This window comes from Myotis yumanensis, unplaced genomic scaffold, assembly GCF_028538775.1.
Source record: "Myotis yumanensis isolate MYYU_CA2020_CCGP unplaced genomic scaffold, mMyoYum1.0.hap1 SCAF_11, whole genome shotgun sequence".
Taxonomy (NCBI): Eukaryota; Metazoa; Chordata; class Mammalia; order Chiroptera; family Vespertilionidae; genus Myotis; species Myotis yumanensis.
This window is the reverse complement of record NW_027223762.1, coordinates 56,596,304-56,621,945: the sequence shown is the minus strand read 5'-3', so window position 1 is coordinate 56,621,945 and position 25,642 is coordinate 56,596,304. Positions and strand designations below refer to the sequence as shown.

Genomic DNA, 25,642 nt, shown 5'->3' with positions numbered 1-25,642 from the left:
CCTTTTCCTCTGGCTGCATCTCTGATGCTGAGGGACAGGGGGACCACGCGGCATGAGGAGGGAGCCGCCTGCCCACGAGGGGAGCTCGTGTGTGACCCCCTCGGCCTCGGGACGTGCATGGAGCCCTCTCTGGACGGCACTGTTTCGGTGCTGGAAGTACGTGTGGATTTGACTTCAGAGCAGACGCCTTCAAGATACTGGAGCGACTGGGAGAGGGTCGGGGAGGCGGAGAGCGAGAGAATATCAACGCGTTTTCCAAAGCAATGGTTCCTGACAGCCACAGAAGCGCACGCTCTCCGCTTCCGGGGCGAGCCCAGAAGAGGCCTCCACCGGGCGCAGTGTGGGGCGCAGTGTGGGGAGGAAAGTGGTGGTCTCTTGGCGGCCATGCGCGTCTCTGAGAGAAAGTCATTCCATGCTAACCTCATTTCCTGTTTTGACGAGCTTCACCAGTGCAGCCGATGAGGGGAATGCCCCAGAAAGTGTGTCTTGCTTTCAGTAAGCATCTGAAAGCCGCTCTTGTGTCCTGCGTACACACAAGCTGGGTGGGTGGAGGTGTGACCAGGAGAATCCATAGCTGGGGGGACAGCCGTCCCGGAGGGGTCAGCTCTTGCCCGGCGCCCGTCCGGCTGCCCCGCACCCTCGCCATGCAGGTGGCCGGGCGGGCGGGCCCCCGTGAGCTCTCAGGTGGACAGACCGTCCGTGTTTCTCCCCCCGGCAGGTCTGCTTTCAGATGGGTCTCGGCAGCGCCACGCCTGGAGGCGGAGGTCTTCGAGGTGGCAGGACCGGCCTGGGGCGGGTGTGCACCGTGTGTCCTTTGGGTGTTTCCATGGAGCATCGCAGGGCCTCGCCCTGTGTCCTGTCCACTCGCCACGTGGAAAATAAGTTGGAGGAAGAGGCACAGACAGTATGTTGATCAAATTTGCAAATCACACAAACCGCTGAGGAAAATGGCCTCAGGTAGCGGGCGCCCAGCGAGCTGGGATGAAACCAGGCGGAACAAGTGGGAAGTGTCCTTGCACAACAGGATCCTCTGAGGAGCACGCAGCCCGGGACGCTGGGTCCTGGGTACAGGGCGCGTACTCGGCGTGGCCCTAGGACACACAGCGCCGGACCTCGCCTCTCCTCCTCTTCTTTCCACGATCTCGAGCCCGTTCTCTGGCTGCCAGGCACTAACGTCCCTTCCCTGCTCAGGTACGGCCTTGTTGTGAGGACGAGATAAGTCAGAGGGGTAAAGTGTCTTGAGAAAGGGAAAGCTCTGAAATTCAAAATAGTATTATTCTTTGTCGTAAGGTGCTTTCCCTCCGAAAAAAGAAAAAAAATCTGACAGTCTGCGAGCAAAAAGCAGAAAATGATTCAGCTCGGCTTCTGTTTCTCCTGCTTGAACCCCACACTGGCTCAGCTTGCTGAGCGGGAGCAGGGGACCCACTTGGAGCCTGGCCCCTCTGCTCCAAACCCCCCCCCCCCCAACCCTGCAGTCTGCTTTGCCACGGGTCCTCCCTGGAGGGCCTGCTCCCAGGGCCTGCCCTCCGGGACTGCAGTCATTCCACAGCCTCTCTGGGAGCTCCCTTCCCAGCGCTGGGTCTTCAGAGGCCCGGCTGGAGCAAAAGTCAGATGAGCAGGGTCAGGGCCTTAGACTCTTTCAGGATTTTACAATCTTTCCATCCCAACTGCACACTTTGAACGCACGTCTGCCTTGTGCTGCTCAAGCCTTGGCTCAAAACGCAGATGAAAAATACATGCATCACTTTAAACTCCTCTCGGGCCCAGTGAGGCTTCACTGGGCAGGTGCAGGCTCAGAGCTCCCTTGGGCCGAGCCTTCCAGAACTTTCTGTGACAACATCCGTGTTCTCCATCCACCACGGCAGCCACACCCACGTGTGCATAGTTACATTTCAATTAATTACAATAAAAGTTCAGTTCCTCAGTCACACCAGCCACGTTTTAAGTTTCCAATGGACACGTGTGGCTAGTGGAGACTGTATCAGACAATACAGCCCAGCCAGCAGTTGTCGGCCTTGGCTACGCGACAGAATGACCGGGAGAATACTGATGTCTGGCCTCCATCTAATTCTGATGTGATCGGTCCTGGGGGAGCCTGACCACTTGGATATTTTAAACATTCTGGGTAATCAAATGTCTGCCAGGGTTCAGAATCATCTAGAATTGTGTGGTCAAATGGCTCTGTTCCCTCCCCCGTGGCCCCTGGGAGCGAATTGTCCTGCAAACCCTGTGTGAGCTGTGCCTGCTTCTCCCTGAGCCTGTGACTCCCATCTCTGCCAGGTCACACATGCCTTCGTGGGTGGTCTCTGCAACGCTCAAAGCACAGGTGAGGAGTGACCAGGCAGGAAGAGACGTCCTTCCCAACAGAATGCCCCTGTTCCAGGGCAGGGGGATGTCCGGAGGGGCTGACTTAGGTCTGTGTGGTGCCCACGGGTCATGTCCACAAACCCACGGCCGGGTGGGCTCCCTGCATTCTCAGGGCTTTGCCTTGCTGTCCTCAACACTCTCTGCATTGCCTCCTCTTCTTCCAGAGCCAGCAGATGCAGAACCAGCAGAGGGGGTAACATAAAAGAACATCTCCCTCCTCCCCCCCAGTGTGGTACTGAGAGAACACACACCCAGAGATGTCAGGTGGCTCTGAGGGGCAAGAGCTGGCAGAGCAAGGACGAGAGCCCACCCTCCGGACGCCTCCCAGGACACACCCTCCAGCAATGTTTGCCTCTACTCTCCCAGGACTGCAGGTGAGTGAGATCTGATTGAGCACATTATACACAAGGCAGAGCTCGTTCAGCTGAGAGTCTGGTTACTGACAGCATGCGGTTCACCATCAGCCTTTTCTGCCGGGTGGTCTTGGCAGAAAGTCTGGCCCCTCCCTCGGGCGGCTCTGTTCATCGCGCTGCCTCCTCGAGGCCCACGGGTGTAGCTTCCTTGTCCACCATGCAGTGGTGAGACCCCTGGGCTGGCCACACCACCGTGCTGTGAGGAGAAGTGATACGATAATGGATCTGGTCAGCACGTGATTCATGGACAGAATGCCAGGTGCTGGGGACAGACTGGCAGCGGGCAGACTAGGATCTGCCTGAGCAGAGCTGCAGTGGGGGCCGGTGAGAGGCAGACAGCTACGTAATAAATGTGCAGTCAGGATGATGTGGATAGTGCTATGTTCTACGGAGAAAATAGAGTCGAGTCATGAGGTAGCAAGAAATAGAAGCGCGGGTCCGGGCCGGGACATGGTGGTCACCTGGGGAGGGGGCATGGATGTGCGCAGCGGCACCTGGTATGCCGGGCAGGCACATGGGGGGCTGAGATGTTCATCACGGTCTCCTGATAAACTAACTCTGGGAAGTGTAAACGGTGCACCGGTCATTTAAGTTGTTCTTGGATGTCTGTGAGTGCCAAAGTGAAGACAGGAGGTGCTGGGAGGACTTCTACGGCCTCTGAGTGTCTCCCCAGGAGGCTTGAGCCATCTACTCAGTTGGAGAAGAGAGTGGGGTCCACAGAGGAATACTTTGACATTTATCCATTCTTAAGGAATATTTAGTTGCCAATTTCAGGGGCTCGGGTTTAAGAAGTCAGGGCATCTGAATGACATGGCCATGCGGTCCATCGTGATGACTGCCCAGCCACCTGCACCTCGTGACAAACCCCAGCAAAGTCCACTCGCTCACAGGTAGGCTAGAGGGGTCGGGAGGCCAGGCAGACCGGGTCCCACCCAGAACACCGCAACAGAGCAGGCCCAAAGACACCCGTGTGAAATGAAGAAGTGAATGGTGACTGATGGAGGGCGAGAGGAGGCAGCTGAGAAGGCAGGCCTCCAGGAGAAAGCTCAAGGTGATAATTCTGAGGTCACCACTGGCAGGCCGATACCAGATGCACCCACGTCCAAACATCTCCCAGTGTTTTCCTCAAATGCCAACACGTCAATGCTGACTGGGGAGAGGCCTTCCAGAGAGGCAGAAGAGAAGGCTGGGCAAACAAGGCTGAGTAATAAGAGACTCAAGTTCAACACGCTTCTAACGCTGTCATAATGCTCTGTGTGGTTACGGCAGGGTTGACGTGTGGTCCTACAGAAATGAATCTCAAACATGATTCGGTCTCCTTTAAATGAGTGTGCAAATATAGCTAATAAGCAAAGAATTCATTTTTTAAAAATGTTGCTTTTAATGAAGAAAAAGGGAGTAAGACACATAGAGACGGCCAGATACATAGGAAGCCAGCCAGACGAGACCATGACATAATACTGCAGACACATATCAGCAAACGCAGAGGCCCTTGAAGTCCGCACATCATTCAGGTCCAAGGCAGACCTGCCACCTCATCCCGGCGTGGGCAGCAGGCAGCAGGTAGAGGCGCTGGAAAGGGGCTGAGTCCTGATTTTTTTTTTTTTTTTTGGTCTGTGTCATTTTCGATCAAGTGTGTCATAGAGCTTCCTGTTTCATCTCCCAGTTATTCTGAAACAAAAACATGTATGAAAAACACAGGTCACTGCCAACCACACTGAGAGATAGCCACTCCAGTACGTGGAAACCGAAAAGGGAAAGAGATCGTAAATGCCACAGTGAGCTGGGGGATCAAATTTATCAGCATCTGTTCAAATGGTGACAATCGACCAAAATTGCCGGTGGTGATGGAGGGCGGGGCATCGTTTAAAAATAATTCAGAAGGGACTGAAAAGGCAGAAGTTCCCAGAAGCCCACTGACTGCTTACTGACAAGCTGAGGTCAGACTCTGGGTCAAGGTCTATCCTGGGGCAACGGAGGCTCTTCCCCTTGTGTCCCTGTCGGCCTCGGCCTCCTGGAGGCTCACACAGGACTTTCAGGAGACCTGTTTGCCCAGATGATGCCCCGAGCCTCCTCCCAGGTTCAGAGAGAGTGAAAGGAGGTCCCTGTGGAGTTGCTGTCCCCTGAGGGTAAGCTAGGAGGATGGCCCTGACTTTCCATTCCCATCCCTTTCCCCAGCCCAGGAGAGATGGCTCCCGGGGATCCATGCATGAAAGCATCTAGCAGACGAGCTGTGTCCTCAGCCCCAGCGAGGCGGGGAAGCTCCTGACCAAACAAACACCCCGAGGACCACACAGCCTGAGAGCAGCTCCAAGGACCACGGAGCTGGTAAACCCCGCTTTGCCACAAGCTAATTTCCCCAAACAAGTGGAAGGATTCTTCCAGAGACAGACAGGGGGGCGACTGAAATGCAGGCAGCCTCATCACACAAAGCCCCCGCTGTGACCGAGCAGCCAGCCTTGTGCTCCTCAGGGGCCTTTCCGGGAGGGAGACAGCGCTGTCCCGGGAGGGGGGCCAACTCCAGCCTGTCGGCTACTCTTGCCATGTTCTCTCGGCAGCCACTCCTGATGGCCGGGGAGGGGACCAGCTCTGCCCCTGACTACTCTGAGCTCCCTGGGGGCCTGGCTGCCCTCTCCACCTGCAACCTGCCCACATGCAGCCCTGAGCTCACCAGGAAGATCACCTCCCCCGCCTCTCCCTTTTCCTGACTTTTGTTAATGGCACAGACCTGTGAAAAGCGAGAGAGGTGCCTGGTCTTGAAGCACTCCATCCCTCCCCAAGAGATCATGCACCGTGTAAAAGGCCCCGAGACGTTGGGGAATGAGGAAAGCCATTCACACAGGGTGGTGTGTGCACCCCAAACACTCCTGGAGCAGAGCCCTTTCTTAGGCCTCCGGAGTGCTGCTCAGGACAGCCCGCCCGCCCTTCTCCAAAGGGCTCTCCGTGGGCTGCAGGCTGCTGAGAGCAAAGCTTGTCTTACACGCAGTCCTTGTCCCGACACCCTCGGCCATGGTGGACCATCTGTATTTACTTCTTCACACTCTGTATTGTTTTATCTGGCATCTTTTCCCCAATGTCCCGTAGACAGGAGCTAGTCCATCACCAATGCCTGCGGCCTTCATTACTTTTCTCCAAGGCTTCATTTGCTAGTGGCAGTGAAATACTGGGCTTTCCAAGAGGCGATGCCCCGTGGACTTCAACACCCCGGGGAGAACGTCGCCCAGGTGAGTCAGTTGGAAAACCAGCTTCCTGGTGTGTGCTTGCACTTAGCAATCCAGATGTGGGCCCAAGGTTTCATATGCAGAGCCTTCCTGGGTGGGCAAAGAGAAACAGGAACTAAGAAACGCATCAGTGGCCGGCATGGGAGGAAGGGGAAGCCTCGTTCCTTCAGCTTCACCACCGAATAGAGAGGTACTGCTCTCCAGTTCTCCCACTTGTGAGTGAGATGGAAAGCCAAGGGCAGCAGCCCAGGCTTCAGTATGGAGCGTCGGGCCACATGGACTTGACCTAAGCACAGAGTGAGAGGAGCAGGGCCCTAAGGGTCATCTGCTCCACCTTCACGTGGCAGGTGCACAGAGGAAGGAAGCTGGCACCTTCCTCAGGTCACACTGGCCCGGACACTGCTGGATGGAGTCCTGAGTCACCCCTACCCGGTCCCAGATCCCGAATATCTGCTTCCACGGCAAGGCCTGCGCTCGCTTGAGTTTGTCTGGGGCTTTGGCGTGGGTGAGGCAATCCCTCGGGATTCTGTGTTGGCCTGGCTACCTGTTTACCACTAAAGAAACCCATCCGCACTCTTTAAAAGGTTTTCCTCTAACTCAGAGCCCGTCACACATATGGCGTCCCCTCTGCCAGCGCACACTGGCAGAGACCAGTAGTGTCTCCCAGTGTGGAGACCAGTAGTGTCTCCCAGTGTTGGGCAGTCCTGTGTGGGGGAGGGGGTTCCTGATCACACTAAGCTGTTCCTTCACTCTTTTTTCTTTTCTTTTTTTTTAAATTGTTTTATTGCTTAAAGTATTACAAAGAGTATTACACATGTCTCCTTTTTTCCCCGCCCATGACAATCCCCTGGCCTCCCCTAGCCCCCAGTGTCTTATGTCCATTGATTATGCTTATATGCATGCATACAAGTCCTTTGGTTGATCTCTTACCCTCCCCTCCTTCCCCCTAACCCTCCCCAGCCTTCCTGCTGTAGTTTGACAGTCTGTTCGAGGCTGCTCTGCCTCTGTATCTATTTTTTGTTCATACGTTTATAATGGTCTTTATTATCCATAAATGAGTGAGATCAGGTGGTATTGTAGGTCTCCCCGTGGTGTCGCTTGGATCTGCAGAATGGCCTCAGGGTCCCACACATCACCCTGAGGGAGGTCCCGCTCATGTAGCCCGAGCCCTCTGGATGCTCCAAAGCAGGCGTCTCTGACCTGACGACAGTCAGAGGGACGCTCCGGGCACAGGACGCAGGGAAGGGGAGAGAAACAGCAGCTTGGACACCCACCCCGGAGGGATGCTTTCCGGCGGGGTGCTCTGCCCCTCAGTGCCACCTGGGGCCTCTGCTCCCCAGGCATCACGCACCAGGCGGGAGGCCCTCACTCTGCCGAGAGGCCACACAAGAGCCCAGCCGCCCCGGCCCGCTCCGTGCCAGGTCTTCGCCAGCCCCTCGCCAGCCCCGGGAAGATGACCAGCCACACGCATCCTGACAGCGGTGACTCGTGTTGGGTTCCAACTGTGTGGAAAGCCCGCTTTTTAAAAATATATGTTTTTTTTATTGATTTCAGAGAGAAAGGGAGAGGGAGAGAGAGAGAAACACCAATGATGAGAGAGAATCATCGATTGGAAGCCCACTTTTGGAGACTTTAAATGATTTCCCAGGAGGATGGGGTGGGCACACACTGTGCCGGGCGTGCACTATTTTCACTTCACACACAGTGAGAACCTGGAGGGCCACCAGGAACGTGCCGCTGGTCGTCACAGACGCATTCTCGGGAGGAGTGACGCGGGTCTCCGGGAAACGACCAGGCTGCGGTGCTGCGGGAGGTGCCCACAGGGGAGGGGCCCCCACGGGCTCTCCCCTCCTTTCTCAGGGGAACCCACCTGAGGCTGAGCAGACTCAGAAGCTTTCCGAGGGGACCTCCCCTAGAAGCAGTTTTTGTGAAGTGCTCCACGCATCACTACAGACCTACACGTGGCTCAGAAAGACTCCGTGTCCCTCAACAGCCCTGTGGGCAGATGGTGAGTTGGCCCCAGAACACGTGCAGGTCCCGGCCAGTTCTTGAGCATATCTGGACACCGGGCACTGCTCCTGAGGCGCCCCCCTCAGCATCCTGGCTCCCTCGGCCTGCTGTTGGGGTTGTTTCTCTCCCCCAGGCGCAGGGGAGGTGGGCAGTGAGCTGTCACGTTCCCGGCCAGCATCCTGACGGGGATGCTCGGCCACCCGCGGAGAGGAAGGGGTGCGCATGGTTGACCGCAACCCCAGACCCAGGGAGGACCCGGGAAGCTCGCCCACCTTCTGGTACAAAGGGCCCCTCTCTCTATTTGTACAAGGGTGGGTGACACAGATCCCCTCGCTGCTGGGTTACTTCCTGGCCCAGCACCCCTCCTCGCCATGGTCACTTTCTCTATCTATAAGACAAAACCCTCCTTTCAAAGAACTGGACCACAAAAACGTTTTAGCAGATCTGTGGCCTGGTTGGCACTGGGACCGGTCACCGTGCTGTACAGTTACCGAGAGATGCGACGGGCCTCTGAAGGCCGGTTTTATATCCAAGGTTGTACCCGGACACACGAGAGGACTCAGCACCAGACGGAAAGGCAGGGAGGCAGCGGCTCCATGGGGCTTGAGGCACCCAACCACCCGAAGCCACGGCCCTCAGAGGTTCCCGCGTGGGCCCGGGACCAGCAGCACCACATACCTGCATTTGTTAGACATGCAGATCCCCGGGCCCTTCCCAGGACTTCTGCCTTGGAAACTCTGGGACAAGAACCAGGGCCTGTTTTCATGCGCCCCTGGTGATGTGCACCCAGGCCCGGGGTCACCTTGGCGAACGGCCCTGGCTCCCGTGACTCCTGTACACTGGCCATGGGCTCCGTCCCTCATGGCTGTGGGTGACCGCAGGTTGGCCATCTATTGATGTTCTCACTTTAGTGCCCTCGCTCCTCACCAATGGCTCTCTCCTGAGACCCCACAGTGGAGGCTGGGGGTGGGGGGTGGGAGAGCAAGCAGCCCAGAAGCCGTGCAGAAGGTCAACAAATTATTGGGGTGACCCGGGGGAGAAGTGCCAGCCGGATTCATCCTTGTCTCCTTTTCCAGGTGCTGGACGGCCAGGAGGAGTTCTCTGGTCATCACACCTCGAACTGGCCCAGCGCACACTCCCTGGGACTTCCTTCCCCAGGCCCATTTGCCCCAGGAGAACACTTGAGCCCTGAGGTCTACTGGCATTTCTCTCGAACTGGAGAACAGATGGTGTGCTCACCACCTTGACCTGCCACCCTGAGGGGGACAAGGACAACTCACCTGGCACCTGATCGTGCCCAGGTGGGGACCACAGCAAAATGCTCACCACTGGACAGGTAGAGGCAGCCTATGACCAGGCCAAAGCAAAGTAAAAAAATAGGTTGTTTATCATTTAGAAAAAAAAAAAAAACTAACCTCATACAGGAAGTATGCAAAAAGAAAGAGGAGGAGGAGGAGGAAGAAGAGGAGGAGGAGGAGATGGAGGAGACAGGGGAAGAAGAAAACACAGACCCAGCTGCCATGCTGACAGGGGCACTTCCAGGGCACACACTTGGTGCAGGCAGACCTGCTGCTCAGTTTCCATTCCCCGATTTGTGGGGGTGTTGGGAACGGGTGGGGCTTACAAATGATGGGACAGAGCAAGGAAGGGGACCGAGGGTCATGAGGCACAGCCCTGGCAGACAGGGCTGTGTGGGTGTGGGACCCAGTCCCAACCAGGGCCTCCCCGCCGGGGTGACTGTCCCAGCCAGACGTGGAGCAGAAGATGCCTAAAATGGAAACCGCCAGCGGGGGTCATCCCACACACCCGCCTCTCCTGCCCCAGGTCTGCCTTCCCTGTGCTTCAGGTTGAAGACACAGGAGTTGCAAGACCGAGGTCCTCTCCCATCCGCCCCTTCCAGGATGCACCCAACGGCAATGAGCAGGGAGACACCACATCCCTGCCTCACAGCCCGGGGGCCCTGCAGCCCCACAGCACAACCAGCTCTCACTGGCTTTGCTTTAAGGACACAGAGGTACCCAAGGCAGACAGGAGCCGAGGCAGGTGCAGCACACAGAGCTATCGGCCCTCTCCGAAATGCGGCTCAGCTGGATTGCAAAAAGAATGCTTGTCCACCGAGAGTGAGAACGAGGAAAACAGGGAGGCCGGGGACATTTCCTCTTTCCCAGCCGGGACAGGAGGAGGGCGGGAACAGGAGTCCTGTAGCGTGTGCTCACACCGGCAGGCATTTCAGGTCCTACCATCGTGATCAAAGAAAGCCAAGGTCTTAAAAAAGAAAGAAAGACAGAAAGAAAAGAAAGAAGAAAAAAAAAAAAATCGCACACCAAAATCTCAAAATAGAACCAAAACCTGCAAATCATATTCAGGAGTCGACGGGGAGCCCATGCAGAAGCACCGTGTTAAAAGGTTAATAATTTTCCTACCGAAACTGAATGTGGGTTGTGAAAGAACATTAAAATGAAGAAAATTTCCCCGTGGCTGCTATTTTATTATCACCAAAGCCATCAGGTTTCAGTTTGAATTATTTGTATTTATTTGTGAAAACAAAGATGAAATAAGTAAAAACATAGACCTCATCCTAATTATTGCTCAGAGGTATCTCGTTTTTAGGACCAAAAAAAAAAAAACAAAAAAAAAACAAAAAGCAAGAACAACAAGACCACCTCACACACTCGGGGCAGAAGTCACAGCAGCAGAGGAGGGAGGCTGCTGGCTCCTTCTGTCCTTTGAAAAGCTGTCTTGTCTCATGTAAAACCTAATATTTGTTTCCAGTCTGTGAGGATCATAGGGGAGTCAGTGTGTACTTTTAGTTATTAAAATTTTTGTCAACTGTGTGCCCAGGTAGAGAAGTGTTTTGTTTGTTTTTAAACTGCAAACTACAATTTCTGTTTTACATTTGGAAAAATGTCGTCACAGCCTTAAAAGATCAAATTATGAGCTGGGAAGACAGTGCCGGGGGGAGCCTGGATGAAACTTGGGCTGTAGGTGCAAATCTGGGTTTTAACCCAGACGTGTCTCACATGCCAGGTGAGCAGCCTGCTTTCTGAACTGTGAAAAGACTTCCACTCAATGAAATGGTTAATCAGAATCTACGGGTGAGCACAGCTCCTCTTCATGTACTTCCAGCACAACATAAACACCAGAATGAAAAAAAAAAAAATAACATGCAAAAAGCCCTCAGTGGTCTCACATCACCGAACAAACTGTTTTTCTACCTATTTTGTGTTGCTGGCTTTTGTTATCAGCCCAATCGGCAAATTGTGGCCAATTTTGTCATGGGTTAAGAAGACATTTTGTTCCCAAACTGCTTTCAACATTTTAGCTACCAAATACAGTTTATGAGAAATTGAACAAGCCACAATACAAACAGAAAAGGTACCCCTTCTTACCAAATTAACCCCTTTTTAAGCAAATTGACACACTCACTTAAAATATTTTTTAAAAAGAATTCTAGTAAGTTGAAATTCTGAGACAACCTAATTAGACTTTCCTGGAAAAAAAAATAATAATGAATGATTAACCTACTGACTGGGTTTTGAAACTAACTACATTATATTCCCTCGATTCTGACCACCACGACAACATGAAACTTGCTGTGAACGAGTGTAATTTTTATTTTACACACACACACATCAAATATTGTTTGAACCCTGCAGAGCAAAATTCTAAAGGAGTCCATTGAATTGTGCTAAGGTAGAATAACCGGTGAAGCAGTTATTTACGACTGAAAATAAACGACACCCACGTAGTTCATCTTATATATTAATATTGAAACCAAATGGCAGTCTTCTACCGCAAATCATTTCATCAAAAAAAAAAAAAAATAATGAAACCAGTTAAAATGAAAACACAGGGTTTTATTTCATGAAACATTAAATGTGAAGGTCAAAATGATAGAAAGCTTACAGAGCTTTTAAAAATTTGTTTCTGCTTAATTACAACAACAAACTGAACATGCAAAAAAGAATGAAAGAATCCTCGCTAAAAATCCAAGAATTACTCCTCGGGAGAAAAGCAGAATTTCAGACTGAATTGCAGAAGACTGAAGAAAAACCCTTCTCTTTGCAATCCCACCTCATATTTGAAGGCACGGCCATGTGTACAACAGGTTTAGCCTTTTAAAATACCAGCATGCCCACACACTATATCTCAGATTAAACCAAGGAGAAAATGACACATTCTGAAACCATTTTCTGAAGCGTCTTTTCCTGATAACACTCAGGCTCGTTCAATCAAATTAATGAGTTTCTAAAAAGCCCAAACAACTCTCCACAAAGAGACAGAATTATTCACAACAGCCCACGGACATTTCTGGATTCTCCAGGCGACACTCAGAGCATTAGTCCTTGCTGTCTACACTTAGAAAAGCCAAGCAGTTTTTCACGTGTCTGTTAGAAAGAAATTCTACTCAGTGCTTTGGCTAAATTGAGGAACAATTTGAAAAACACCAGTAGATTGAGCCCAGTATTTCCCTGATCTCAAACAATTTAAAAATTAGTTAATTCTTCTCCCCCCCATATTCTTTTCACCAATAGGTATTCTCATAATCTATTCACATATTTTAAAATATTTTAAAGTACTAAAGGAAACACACCACAGAGAAGAAATCCTGGTTTCTGAAAGGGGATTTCTTCCTAAAACACAGACTACCAAAGAAGCAGTGAAAAGAACCAGAAACCAGTAGCAACATTCAGGGAGAGCCCTGCAAATATATGTTGATGGACAGGGAACTCAGCATGAGGAATTTTAATTTCTGGAGGAGACTAGTTACATCTGTGCTCAGTGCAAAACATTCTCAGTGAGGTAGCCCTGCTCTTGGTAAACTTGACCTGATGACAGTAACAGTGCAACAGCCTCTTCTATCTCAAGGTGATGTGTTAGACTGTTTAATTCCAGACCTGAAGCATGGGTTCAGAACTCACTCCTCATGCCTTTATGTTCCAGTTCTTTCTACAGTATGTGAATATTCTGAAGCTTTAAAGCAAGAAGCCTGACGTGTAAGAGCAAGCAAACCAGAAAACCTTGCATGAACACCGCAATAAAAGATGACAGGGCATACGAGGACCCTGGTAGTCACCTTAAGACAGGTCCTGCAGGAGCAGTTCACCCCGGCATACCCTCCCTGACCCCTGCCCACCCCACAATGAAACTCTCACGTTCAGAAGAAGCCTGACCTCCACTAATACTTGCCACTCTCTCAGACCACACGTCTCCCCTTTCCCCGACAGAGGACCTGGGAAATGATGGTGACTTTAGTCATCTGGAAAGAGTGAAACATGACACGGTCTTGAAGCACTTTCTTCAGAACCGTTGTCATTCGCTCTATTTCACCACAATCAAAAGGGCCATGGTCACGGAACAAATTCAAGTTCACCCCGAATCGTAGCTGTAACCCGGGAATTTCTTAAGAGCAGAGAGGCACCGTGCAAAACTTTCATGAAAGAAATGTTCTCAGCATTGGAAAAAAATATATACACTTTTTTTGCAGGTATATAAATCAAAATGTGAAGTCTTCCACATGAAAAACTAATGTTTTTTAGCACAATTACTTCACATGCAACTAGCTAACCTGTGCTTCCCTTTTTTCACAAAATGCATTTGTTAACATCAAGATGTTCAAATAGCATTATGTTTAGAGTCATTCCTCAGTGTAAGTAAAATAGAATTTTCCTCTCATTTACCAGATGGAGCTTCTTACATGAAGCCAATCTGTCCTGTATGAAATAATGACAACAATTTTCTTAGAGCAATCTATCTGGCTTTAAGGGTTAGGGCAGGCTTAACTGTAAAATTAGAAAGACAAACTTAAAGAAAAATCAAGTAATAATTTCCAGAATCTAGAAATAGCCACAACTGTAAAAATAAAATAAAATAAAATAAGACAGACAGACAAGGGTGAGAGAAGCCCAGGAACTCCTAATTTCTTGACCTGGAAACAAGGGTCCCTTGCATTTCATTTTCTATTTTGCACAGAGAAAAAGCAAGTAGCTTTCTAGTCACACAATGAAATATGTAGCAGGTGTAGGAAATTTGCAATATATTCAATACTAGTAGGTGTAAGTGAACACAGAAACATGAACTGCATTTCTTGTTAGTCTGAACCCGACTCACTGTGTTGACAGTGTGGTGAGCTGACGAAGCTCAGACACTGGACCCACGATTTAGGCTGTGAGCCGGGATTAGAGCTACGAATTCCCCTCTGGCCCGTCTGTGAGCACAAGGAGGAAGCCCATGGCTACCCCTGCGCCGTGCAGAGTGCAGTCTATTTCTGAGTCCAGAAGCTTTCATTGATGTTGACTTGCAAGCTGTTTAATTAGCTGTAGAATGCCAATCTCTTCATCAAAACCAGCTGAAAACAAAACTGAGAGGAACAGCTTGTGGTTTCACAAAAATGTATTTACATGAAGTGTATTTTAAAGGGAGTTCGGTCATCAGGTCCAATGTCATCTGTGATGTGCGGGTGGATTTGACATTTGAAGATGTCAGAGCTTGTCAGATTTATCTCCAGTCTATACTTAGTTTGGAGGTAACCACTTCTGTCAGCACATCTTGTTTTGCTGCTTCCCAGCCTAGAAATCTGAGCAGACTTAACCCTCCTTTACTGAACACATACGGTCTCCATGCCCTCTCACTTCCTTCCCTAAGGCTGACGGGGAAGCAAGTGGCGCCGTGGGCGCCGAGGGGAGTGGAAGCCCCTCACACCCAGGCTGCAGGAGTGGCCGAGCAGCCACCACAGTGGGGTCAGCGGGTGGGGCGGGTATTAATAAACAAGCCTCACTGACGTTTCCTGAAAAAGAGGCGGGTCCGGACCTTTAGGCCACGGCATCACGGCCACTTGGAAAGAACATTCTGACAGGGCGGACTTTCCCTCGCTTAACACTTAGCATGGCCAACAGCAAGGAAAACCCAGTGACAGCAAGCCTTCACCACGGGTGCGGCTGTCTGGATAGAAGTCACATCGAGGAAGCAGTGAAAGAAAAAAATCCCAGGTAACACCTGCCCTCAGGTGTCTTCCACGGAAGCCTGGTCCAGTCATTCCGTTCCTGTGTGCAGCAGCCAGGAATGAATGCTTTTCATTTTATAGAGATGGCCGAGCCAGTCACCACCTGTCAACCATCACAGGAGTGATGTTTGGTGACTGTGGTAGTCACTCACTCACTCACTCACTCACTCTTTTCCAAATGTCATTCTCTGTGTTGCTGAGTTTGTTGGGAAAGGAAATTAAACCCTAAGACAAATGAAGGTGAAGGCGACACGGGGAGGCAGCCCTCTGCAGCCCACAGCGCCCCGACCACAGGAGCCCCTGCGCGGGACCGCACCGGCCTCGCAAACAGAAAGGGAAATGGCCCTCGGGGTGATGTGACAACACTGTACATTCAAACGGGAACTCGGCTCCTTCCCCCCTTCCACCTTAACTCACATTGCAGGGGTCAGGGGCCACCCAGCCCATGAATGCAGGGGTTATGCAAAGCTAGCAGCACTGTGTGGAAAGGGCTACAGAAAAAAATGTTGTCTAAAGCTGCGTTACTCATCAATTACTTTCCATAGCTTGCTTTAAAAAAGGGCTTCTCCCCAAACCCTACTCTTTCATTGTTAATCATTTTGTTTCAAAAAAAAAAAAAAGTAGCATAAAGTCTGTTCATAGAGGTTACGGTTCAACCCCAGGAGAGCTCAGCCAGGGGACACCCTCCCCCTCCCCAGGACTCCTCACAGAGCAGCTGGAGAGGCTAGCAGTGCAGAGGCCCCAGGACACCAGGGGACAATAGCGACGGCCACCTACCCCAGCTCCACCGCTGTCTTATTAGTGGGAAACGGCAACTGGGATTTCTTTCATAAACTCAAAGGCACCTGGGCTTTGGAAATGTGTGTGGTTTGTTTATTAAGAGCTCCCCCCTCCCCCCACTGCCTGTGCTGTGGCATTTGTTTGAGGAGTTATAAAGACCAGGAAATACCAGGGAAGCTGGTCTCCAAGGAGGGGTGCGGCGAAGGGGCTATCCTCCCGCCAGTGCCAGGGGTTCTGCTTCTAGACCCTAGGCCGCGTCCTGCCAGCTCCGTTGAACCAGCCTGAGGCGCTGAGCCAGCACACGAAGGTCCCAGGGTCAGCGAGTCTGCCTCATGCATTGGCTTTGCAAAGGGCAAATGGAGAAAATAGAGTTACAGCAGAGCAGGGAAGCACTGGTGATGGGACCAATCCAGAATGGCAACGCTAGCCTGCAAAATAAAACGGGTAACCTCACACCAAAGGGGAGCAGTGCTCAGGTCCCCCCGGATCTCTGTCCTTCCTCGCCAGCCCTCATGCCCCTGGTGACCGGGCTCTTCCAACAGCGTGCCTGTGGGTCTCGCTCACTTGTCGGTCTTTATTTACTTTTTTCTTTCTTTCTTGGAGAGAAAAGCAAACCACATCATCAAAGCATTTAAAGACTCAAGCCGGAGGAAACTGGGTTTCCAGGCTTTAAGCAGACGGTCCTTACCCACAATTTATTTCCAAGGCATGACTTAGAAACCATTTTCATGAGGATTTATTTAGAAGTGTGACATCATAGTTGCACCAGTGACCTGTATTTGCTTCTTGCCAGCGATCAGCAAGCAGCAACCTTGGTCCTTAAACCCAGACTCGCCTGGGTTTTCCACGTGACTCCTCAGCCCTCTCCTGTGCCTTCCATAGGTGGCCACTGTCCGGCCCGCGGGCTCCAGGACCAGGAAGCTGGTGGAGCGGGAGGGAGCTGTCCTCCCCTAGACGTGACCACCCAGCAGATAAAGTCCCAGGTCATGTGTGGTTTCAAAGGCGCCTCCTCCTTCCTCTCCCTGCAGAACGGACTTGTTTCTGGGCAACGGTGGCCTCTTGTCTGGCTGTGTCCATGTGTGTGCTCATGAAACTCTCACAGCGGGATTCCAGGCCTCGGTTCAGCCAAGCTTCGAGGGTGCGGGAGGGCAGGCAGCTTAAAGGTTTCTCCCAAGGGCTCCGGGGACTGTTTCTCCCTAATCAGGGTCATCTCCTGCCTGGCCCGCCGCCCACTTTGGAGAGCAGACGGCCACGTTGGAAAATTAAAGTTGTGTTCCTGTTATTTGCTGCTTATCTGAGCCTTTTTTTCTTCCTGTAGAGCAAGCATGTCAAACTCTCGGCCTCGTTTACTTAACCAATAGAGTGACTAATACATGAAGAGGTGGTTTCACTGTTGAAGTCATGCCTACCTATTTTAGAAAAAGTATATAAAAATACTTTTCTTTTTTTTTAAAAAAAAGAAATGTATAGATTATTTTTTTAAATGCCAAGAAAAGAGGCTAAGAGGACCAGACAAACAAACAAGGGGGAAAGAAGAGAAGGGAGAGAAGTTTGGGAAGAAAGGAAGGACCAGAAGGAGGGAAATCACACAGAGCCGACGGCATCCAGAGATAACCCGGGGGAAGCCCAGCTCCGTCTTCATTCAGATACTCACTCCCTGGGTCTGACAGGCAGTTGTGGAAATGAAAGGGGGAGGGGCTTTGGTCAGAGACAGACAAGATTTCATGGAGCCGATGCTTCCCCGTTGGGAAGTCGCTCAGGCCTTGTTGTAGAAATATCCCTTTGTCTACCCAGCACGGCGACAGGCTAGTGCACGACGCCAGCAAGAACGCTCTGGGGACTGTGCACAGGACAGAGAGCCTGCTGTGAGGTGGCCCTCTGCCTGCAGGGAAGAGCGGGTCCGGGGTGACCACGACGCAGGGAGGCCGCCGGGGCACTCCTGGGCACTTCTAATAAACTGCAGTTTTCATGGAAAATGTTTCTATATTAATGACAATTATTTGGGAAGCTGTAGAAAATCAAAAGATTGCAATAAAATGTACCCCTGTTATGACTGTGTATGCAGTTCCCAGCTGTGGCCCCTGACACTGCTGCACAGTATCCCAGGCTCTCGCAGGCACACTGACCACCAGGGTGGGGAAGCCCTGTCTTACCTTCAGGAACAGAGGTGTGGAGGGGCCCCCCACGCACCCAGCAGCTCCCAGCCCGGGGGTCTGGGGGCGTCGGCTGCCTGGGGGCACCACTGTCCCTCGGCCAGCAGCTGGGCCTGGCCCGACGCTCCACCCACACACCCGTTTGCCAGCTCTTCCTGCTCAGTGGCTTTTCGTTGTCCCCTTCCTTGCAATGTCACTGAGACTGGCCTGCCGGCTTGTTTTGCTGATAAGCCTGTTTCACACTCTGATGGACACACCCTGTTTGGAAGGGTATTTCTGATATTAGATTCCAGGTCGTCCTCCCTCGGTTTCGCCCCATTACTCTGGTTACTCTATACCACGCTCAACCCTTCTCTTACCCCCGGGGTATCAGTCACCTTCACACATGTGACAGTGACATTCTTTTCCAGGCCCAAGCTCCACGTGGCTGGCTCAGTCTTGAGCCTCTCGCCCTCGCCTGTTCTCAGTGACTGACTGTCCTGCAGACACTCGGGGTCACTGCCTTTCTCTTCCCTCCATGGAAGTGTCCCCCACTGAACGCGTCTGGCCCATTTCTGAAAGAGCTCAGAGTCCAGAAAATGATTCAGATTAGGAGGAATATACCTAAGCCTACAATTTCCAGGTAGTTCATTACAAAACTAACCACAGAAACAGCCTGCAACCACCCTGACATGGAGGGTGATGTCTCAGGCTTCCCATGAGGGTGGCGTGCCATCGCCCAGGAGAAACCCACAGAGGTACTGCCCGCCACGTGGGCTGTATTTTTCCGAATGGCGTTGGCCTGGGCAGTGGTGGGGCTGAGCACCCGTCTTCTCCCGGCAGGATGTGTGTCAGAAAGTGAAAGGCAAGCGGGCTTGTGATCTGCAGGGCTGCCTCGCTTGGAAAGAAAAAGTATGTCATGCTTTTGCTTCACGGAGGTGCCTGTGTCACGGTAGGTATAGTGGTCCCTTGCTCACACAATTTCTTCATTCTCCTACGGCTCCACCCAGAATGCTTACTGCTGACCCTGGGCACAGTGTGCTACAATAAAACCCTGCACAGAGCGGCGTTTGCTGCTAGGAGTAGGTGCTTGTGTGGAATTAAATATGATTCGTGTTAATTCCACCGAAGTGGAATTTTTTTAATCATATCAAATGTGGCTCAAGAATTTGTTTCATGATGAGAACTCCATGCTGGAATAAAAAATAAATGTGTACCATACTAAGTGTCTGGGAATGGTGTTCCCAGCCCATGACGTGATTATTAAAATTTGTTTCATGAGGGGTGAGCTCCTGAGCTAATTAAAACACCACATGCCGGGAGAGCCCGTGGCTGCAAACTGCTACCCAGAGTCATGTTGGTTTCAAATTTGATTGCTCCGTGAAATGAAAGCTTCTGTCTAAGGACATCTGAGGTCACAGGGCCCGGGGGACCAGCCTCGGGTCTGAACCCTCCCCAGAGACTAACTCAGGAACCATCTAGATCAAAGGCTATAGGATTAAAATGTCCTCAGTCAGGTCCTTATCTGGAAGCCAATCTCATCGACGACACCGGTTCAGTGAATGGGAAGAAGGAGTGAGCATGCTGGGGGAGGCAGCAAGGGTCAGCCTGTCCGGCCCCTGCAGTCTAGGCTCAGCACCTCTCAGGGCAGTACCGCCCTCCACAGCCTCGGGTCCGGGACCAGTGAAACCGGAGGTCTAGACTCCATGCAGGCTCCCGAGATCCCCATCATTCATAATTTCTGTAATTCCGTACAAATCCTATCCAACATCTAACTTTATTTCACATAGTAATTCAAATGCCCTCTTTCCATTCCATGCATGCATGTTTTTTTAAACTGGGGCAAAATATGCATAACATAAAATTTACCACTTTAACCAACTTTTAAAACCCACAACTCAAGGGCATTAAGCGCATTCCCACTGTTGGGTAACCATCACCACCATCCTTCTCTAGAATTTTTTCATCATCCCAAACAGGAAGTCTGTCCCCATTAAGTACTCACCCCCCTTCCCTCCCACCCCCAGTCCCTGGTAACCTCGATCACACTTTCTTTCTCATAAGTGGAATTATACCTTTTCCTTTGTATTCAAAACATTCTCAGCACCCTCAGCACTGGGCAGAATCCCCGTTTCTTTGATAGTGTCTCCTTTCTGTCCTGCTCCATGTATGTTACACAAACACAGAGGTAGTCTGAGCAATCCTTTCACAGATTTGAAAAGTGGAAGTAGAGTCAAAATACGTAACTGCACATAAAGTGTATGAGAAATGCCAGGGACTTGCTGTTCTGGTTTGGTAAAAGATACTTTTAAAACTGCTATTTTAAGTCATTTCAGAAGTAACATAAGCCAGCCTGCTTTCTCATTCCCCTCTGAGCACTCAGCACACTCTTTCTCACCCAAAACAACAGGAAACTCACGGCGGACTCCACAATGGTCCCCGGTGACCGTGACTGTAGCAGAAAATACAGTAAGTAATTCCTCTGAGGACAGGGCCACTAACGCTGATTATTTAGTGTTTAAAAAATAAAAAGGAACCAACCAAAAAGAGAAGGAAGAGAGAAAAAGAAAAAGTTTTCTTTGTTGATAAAATAAAGGCAAGTTTTAGTTTTCAAATTCATCTGTTAATACCAAATATTGTTGCTAAAGCTAGCATGTGTTTTGTACAAAAAAGGAACTATGTGCATCTTGCTAATTTTCTTGAGTTGTATACTACAAGATGAGCTGCAGCATCACAGAAAAATTAACAGCATGGGCAAGCAAACATAAAATATTCACTTAACAGGTAAGCATGTAGAAAATATTAATATCATGAAATATGAGCGCACATGCATATAAAAACCCCTGACCCAGAATATGAGTTTTATTGATTAAAGAACATTATTCACTATATCATGACAATAGCAAAACATGAGAGTGGCCACATGACAGTTCTAATTTGAGATATAATTCTAAATAGTTTTTGCCTATTTAGACTGATATGCAAAACAATTAGGGCTGAACATAGAAGAAAAATATGAAAGCCAAATGCCACATTTTTAATTCAGAAAGGGGCAATGTCAGCTTGTTTTAATTTCTGAACCCTCTCCTGTTGGGGTTATTATTACACAATGCCATTCTGACATTGAAAAGAAATGAAAAGTAATCAACTAACACTATTTCTCTTTTTTTAAAAAAAAGCCTCAGATGGTATATATATAAACATATTAGCTATATAAAATATGTAACATGTAAATATATTATATATCAATATATTACAATAACCAAGAAGATTTAATAGGTTTCCTAGGAAGAGGGGGAAAATCCAGAAGAGGACATGCTTAATGGGGCACAATTAATTGCAGGCTCCATTCATCACCTAGAGGGAGAGGTTAGAGAGGATATACATTTTTATGAGAGAGAATGGATGTCCTGGACCAACAACCAAAACAGTAACTTACACCACCGAGGTCCCTGCTGTTTCTTCCTTTTGGACAGAAGTCAGCAGCCCTGAGGCCCAGCGACCCCGCCTGGGGATGAGCAGGGGCAGCCCGGCCACCCTGGGGACAGGATCTGCATCGAAGCCGCTTGCCCCGTAGGATTTTGAAATCACTGCGTCACTAGCCGAGCCAGGGAGAAAATAGCTAAGCTTAAAATGAAAGCATTATCAACCTGGCTCTAAAGCTGATAAAACGGCCTTTGGAGACAATTCAAACTGCAACAGAAAGAGTTCGTTTTCAATCCCTCCAAAAATGTCAAAAATACAATGTGCTGACCAGGTTCGGCACACGAATGGAAACCCCAGCAATTTCACCACAGGACCATTGCGAATGGGTGTTAGTCACGTTGCATTTCCTGGTAATACTGTCCACACTTCCATGTCCCAGTGGCAGAATCTAGGGATGCGTGACCTTCAGAGACCCTGGGTGGGCATCTGATTTCACACACCCCTCCCCACCAAACACTGTGACTGCATGGGGGCGAGTGTGTTTCAAAAATAATAATTGATCACAGATGCAGCTCCCATTGGACTGTGAAAGCCACCGTGAGGGATCTGCGTCTAAATTGTCTACGGCAGAAGGCAGCTCAGGGCGGGGGGTGCTCTAGAACCCTGGCATCTGTGGGTGAGTACAATATTTTCTCATGAGTAAGACTGAAATCAGTGAAAATGCTCAGCGTTCAAGAGCAAAGTAACTTATCTGCTCTGTAACCACAGAGCTCAGTCATCTAAGAAAAGACTTAATAATTCATGAAAACTGAGCCCAAGAAGACAAAAGCACCCGATGCTTTTCGCCGAATATTTAAACCTGACTTCATTTTTGGAGTTTCATCAAAATCTGCTCACAGGCAGGGCAGGGCTCTCTAGCTTAGGAAGCATTTAGATGCCTCATTGCTGGAACAGGGGCCAAGCAAAGTGGATACACTTCTTGACTCTGAACAGAAAATAAAATGTTAAAAATAGTGATGAGAGTGCTGACCGTCTATGCACTCAAGTCTAGAATGTGTGATGTTAGTGCAGCCAACTGTCTCCGGGGGCAAGGACAGCTGCACCCCTAAGGGCCGGGTGGCCAGGCCTTGAAGAGTCAGGCTTGCTTTCAGCTCTGCCATGAGACATCCTTTCCACGGGGAGCTCAGCATGCAACCTGTCCCCCGTGGCACTTCCGCCCGAACCTGGGTGAGTGCTCCCCACCTGACACAGCCCAGATCCTCCCAAACAGGGCTGACCCCAGAAGAGATGGCTGATCGCCACATCCCAGGATGCCAGGGCTCTCTCTGCTCCAGGGGCTGAGTACCAGAGGAGGGGCTGGTCCACTCTCTCCCACTTTCGACATTAATGACGACTTTTTAAAAATGGCATCGGAGCTCAATCCCAGAGCCACACACTTGGCCACAGCATGTCCTTGTCACTTCCGCCCGGGCTCCGGCTCTCCGGCCACTGCATCTCCACCTCCTGCTTTTCAACACTGAGCTTCAGTTAGTGATAAACATAACAACCGAAGAGACGGGAACTGCTCAGGACAGGCACAGCTGTCTGGGGGTGCAGGTGCCACCCAGAGGCCCCGGCTTGATGGGAGCAGAGGCTGGGAGTAGAGGGTCCGAGTGGTGAGCATTGCACACGGTGGAGGGGAGCTGCCTCGGTGACTGGTGTGTCTGCCCCCTGCCAGGTCCTGTGTACACTCGAGACAGCGCCTGGCCCTGCTCCCTCCCTAGCCCTTCTACTTCCTCAGCTCCCCCTTTCTGCCACTCTGCACCCCAGTTTCCTGCCTGGTAGCCCTGCTATGGTTCTGTGAGTCCTCACACAGGTGGGGGCCACGGATGGCATGACCACCCTCCTGCGCAGGGTCAGAGCCACTACCACGGGCATCTGGCTGAGCCTGGCACACGCTCCTCCGGAGTCAGCTCTCTCAGCGCGCCCCCTTCCTGGCTGCTGGAGCTTTCAAACCCAGCTCACACGGCCAGGACTTGCTGGGGCTCAGGGCCTGGGGAGGTGGGGGTTTTTAGGAGTAGCTCCTCTTGCCCCTTATCTTGTCATGGATCATGAAAACAAGTAACGGCTGCTGTGATTATAAAAGTCATTCTTTTCAAAAAAGAGAATAAGATCCAGAATTTCTTGACAACTTGTTCAAATGGCAACAGACCAGGGTTGTAGTTAATTAACTGCCCTGATGATAAATAGAAGTTTGAACGTTCTGATTCAATGGTCTGCTCCTGGTTCTTACACACACACACACACACACACACACACACAGTCTCATGTACTCAGCATGACGAGCAAAGAAGAAAACACATCTTCCATAGGAATGGCCTTATTTTCTCCTTAAAATTCTACAACTTGGTTCAGGACAAATGAAGAGAAGTGCTGGAATGTCTGGGCAGGCCCCGGAGCACTGAGGGCTGAGGCCTGGGGAGTCAGGGCAGCACAGCAGCTCGGCCTCCTCATTTCTTTATTAACACCACCACCTACAGGGGCTGCTTTGAATAGGATGGTGCAGTGTGGCTCATAAAGCCTTACAAGAAAAACAACATTCAGAACAATTGCACCACTTTTTTTTCAACTTCCTGTTTATTGGTGTGGTATCTAAGAGCAGAACAAAAGTCTGTATAAACCAGGGGGGGAAAGAAAACAAAAGCACATATCACATTACAACGTCTTTCATACATTCACACACATCTTGTCAAATGCTACTTAGTTTTGATTTTTAAAACTGAACCTCCTTCGGGTCTTCAAGTGTCACTGAGAACAGAGGTTAAGATGAAATAAGTAGAATTACCTTATTAAGATTATTACTTAAGAGTTTTTAAAGAGTTTTCTGCACATCTGTACGACGGTAGCCATTTCTACCCAGGAAAAATCCACATGTTATCAGTAGGAGTTTGCATTTTGCTAGACATGCCCACGAATGCAATGAAAATACAAATGTCTCGCATAACGTTTGTTGCAGAGCCCGAGCTCGGTTGTGATAGAGAAGGGAGAGGAGTGTGATTAAGTGAAGGCCGTCCATTGAGGTTCCCAGACTCAGAAGAAGCAGAGGGCTGGGACACCTGTATTTCTCCTCATGCCAACAGGGCCGGCTCAGATCATCCAGACGAGGTCATGCTGAGTCACCAGTGACTTCTGTAAACTCTGCCTTTATTCTCCGTCTGGCCCCATGTTCTCCAGGCTCCTTTCCTGCCCACATTTTGCCCGGGGCTCAAGGTCAATGAGATTGAAGAAGCAGAGGTGGATGGTCATAGAATTTAAAACTTGATGCCATATTTTCTCTTGAGAACAGCCGGGGGTGTACAGTCTATCCTTGTAGATTTGTGTTCATTAAAGGCCCAACTTCATGGAACCCTTTCAAACAATTCTCATATCTTAAACTTCACTGAGTCTCATTTGCTTCAAATAGTTCTAATGTCATGTTTCCCGTACTCAAGAAGGACACTTGAAATTTTGGATCATCAACTGAAAGAGCTGCCTAAGCATTTTCTTCTATACCTCAGTAATCAGGAATTTTATTATTATTTTCCCTCTGTGTCTGCTTCTCTGGTGACATTAGCTGATAGGGCCCTGCCTCGACATTCCCGGTACTAGTGACCTTGTTTCTGTGAAAAGAGAAAACTAAGAAGAGGCCTCCTATTGTGTGGGGTTTCAAGAAACTTGTCTGCAGATAGAGGGCGCATGCATCAAAGCAGAACTTAGCACCGATCAAGACCACTTTAATCAGAAACAGACCACAAATGCTCTAGCACAAAGAAGAGTTTATCTGAATGGCTGAGAGTGCAGTGAGGGGCTGAAAGTGGGCTGGACAGTCACAGTAAATGATGAAGTTCACCAAATGACATGGCAGCCACTACTGCCTGCTGGTGGCAATCACTGAGGACTCCCTGGATAGGCCTGGAGCCTGGAAGACAAAGAAACGTGCTCTTGTTTCGCCAAGTGGCCTTGATGAACCCTCTTAGTGGTCAGATCTCGGAAAGGAGACTCTGCTAGAGAGAAGATGCCTCTGGCATTCTTGACTGGTAGCACCTTCTGCCGAGGGAGGAGTTACTTCTTGGGCACAAGAGTAGACAAACCATTTCGTCAGCATCAGAAAATATTTTGGAAGTAATTCATTGGCTCTAGCTAAATGACACACAGAAAAAGGCAGAACGACAAAACTCTTGTCTGCTTCGCCGACAGAATATATGGGTGTGTGACGTAAGAAAGACCTCTACCAACACAAAGACAGTTTTTCGGGCCAGTGAGGAGGGAGCT

At 50.3% G+C, this 25,642-nt stretch overlaps 1 long non-coding RNA gene across 2 annotated transcripts in view; it reads right to left on the bottom strand.

Annotated features, from left to right (window-relative positions):
- Nucleotides 1-4,159: 4,159 nt before the first annotated feature.
- LOC139019513 (uncharacterized) overlaps nt 4,160-25,642 on the bottom strand; it is a 55,658-nt gene continuing 34,175 nt past the window's right edge. For both annotated transcript variants that reach the window (XR_011473117.1, XR_011473116.1), the window contains 2 exons: nt 5,761-6,091; nt 4,160-4,451 (listed from right to left, as the gene is read on the bottom strand). This is a non-coding gene — a long non-coding RNA (uncharacterized lncRNA). The remainder of the gene's footprint in view (nt 4,452-5,760; nt 6,092-25,642) is intronic.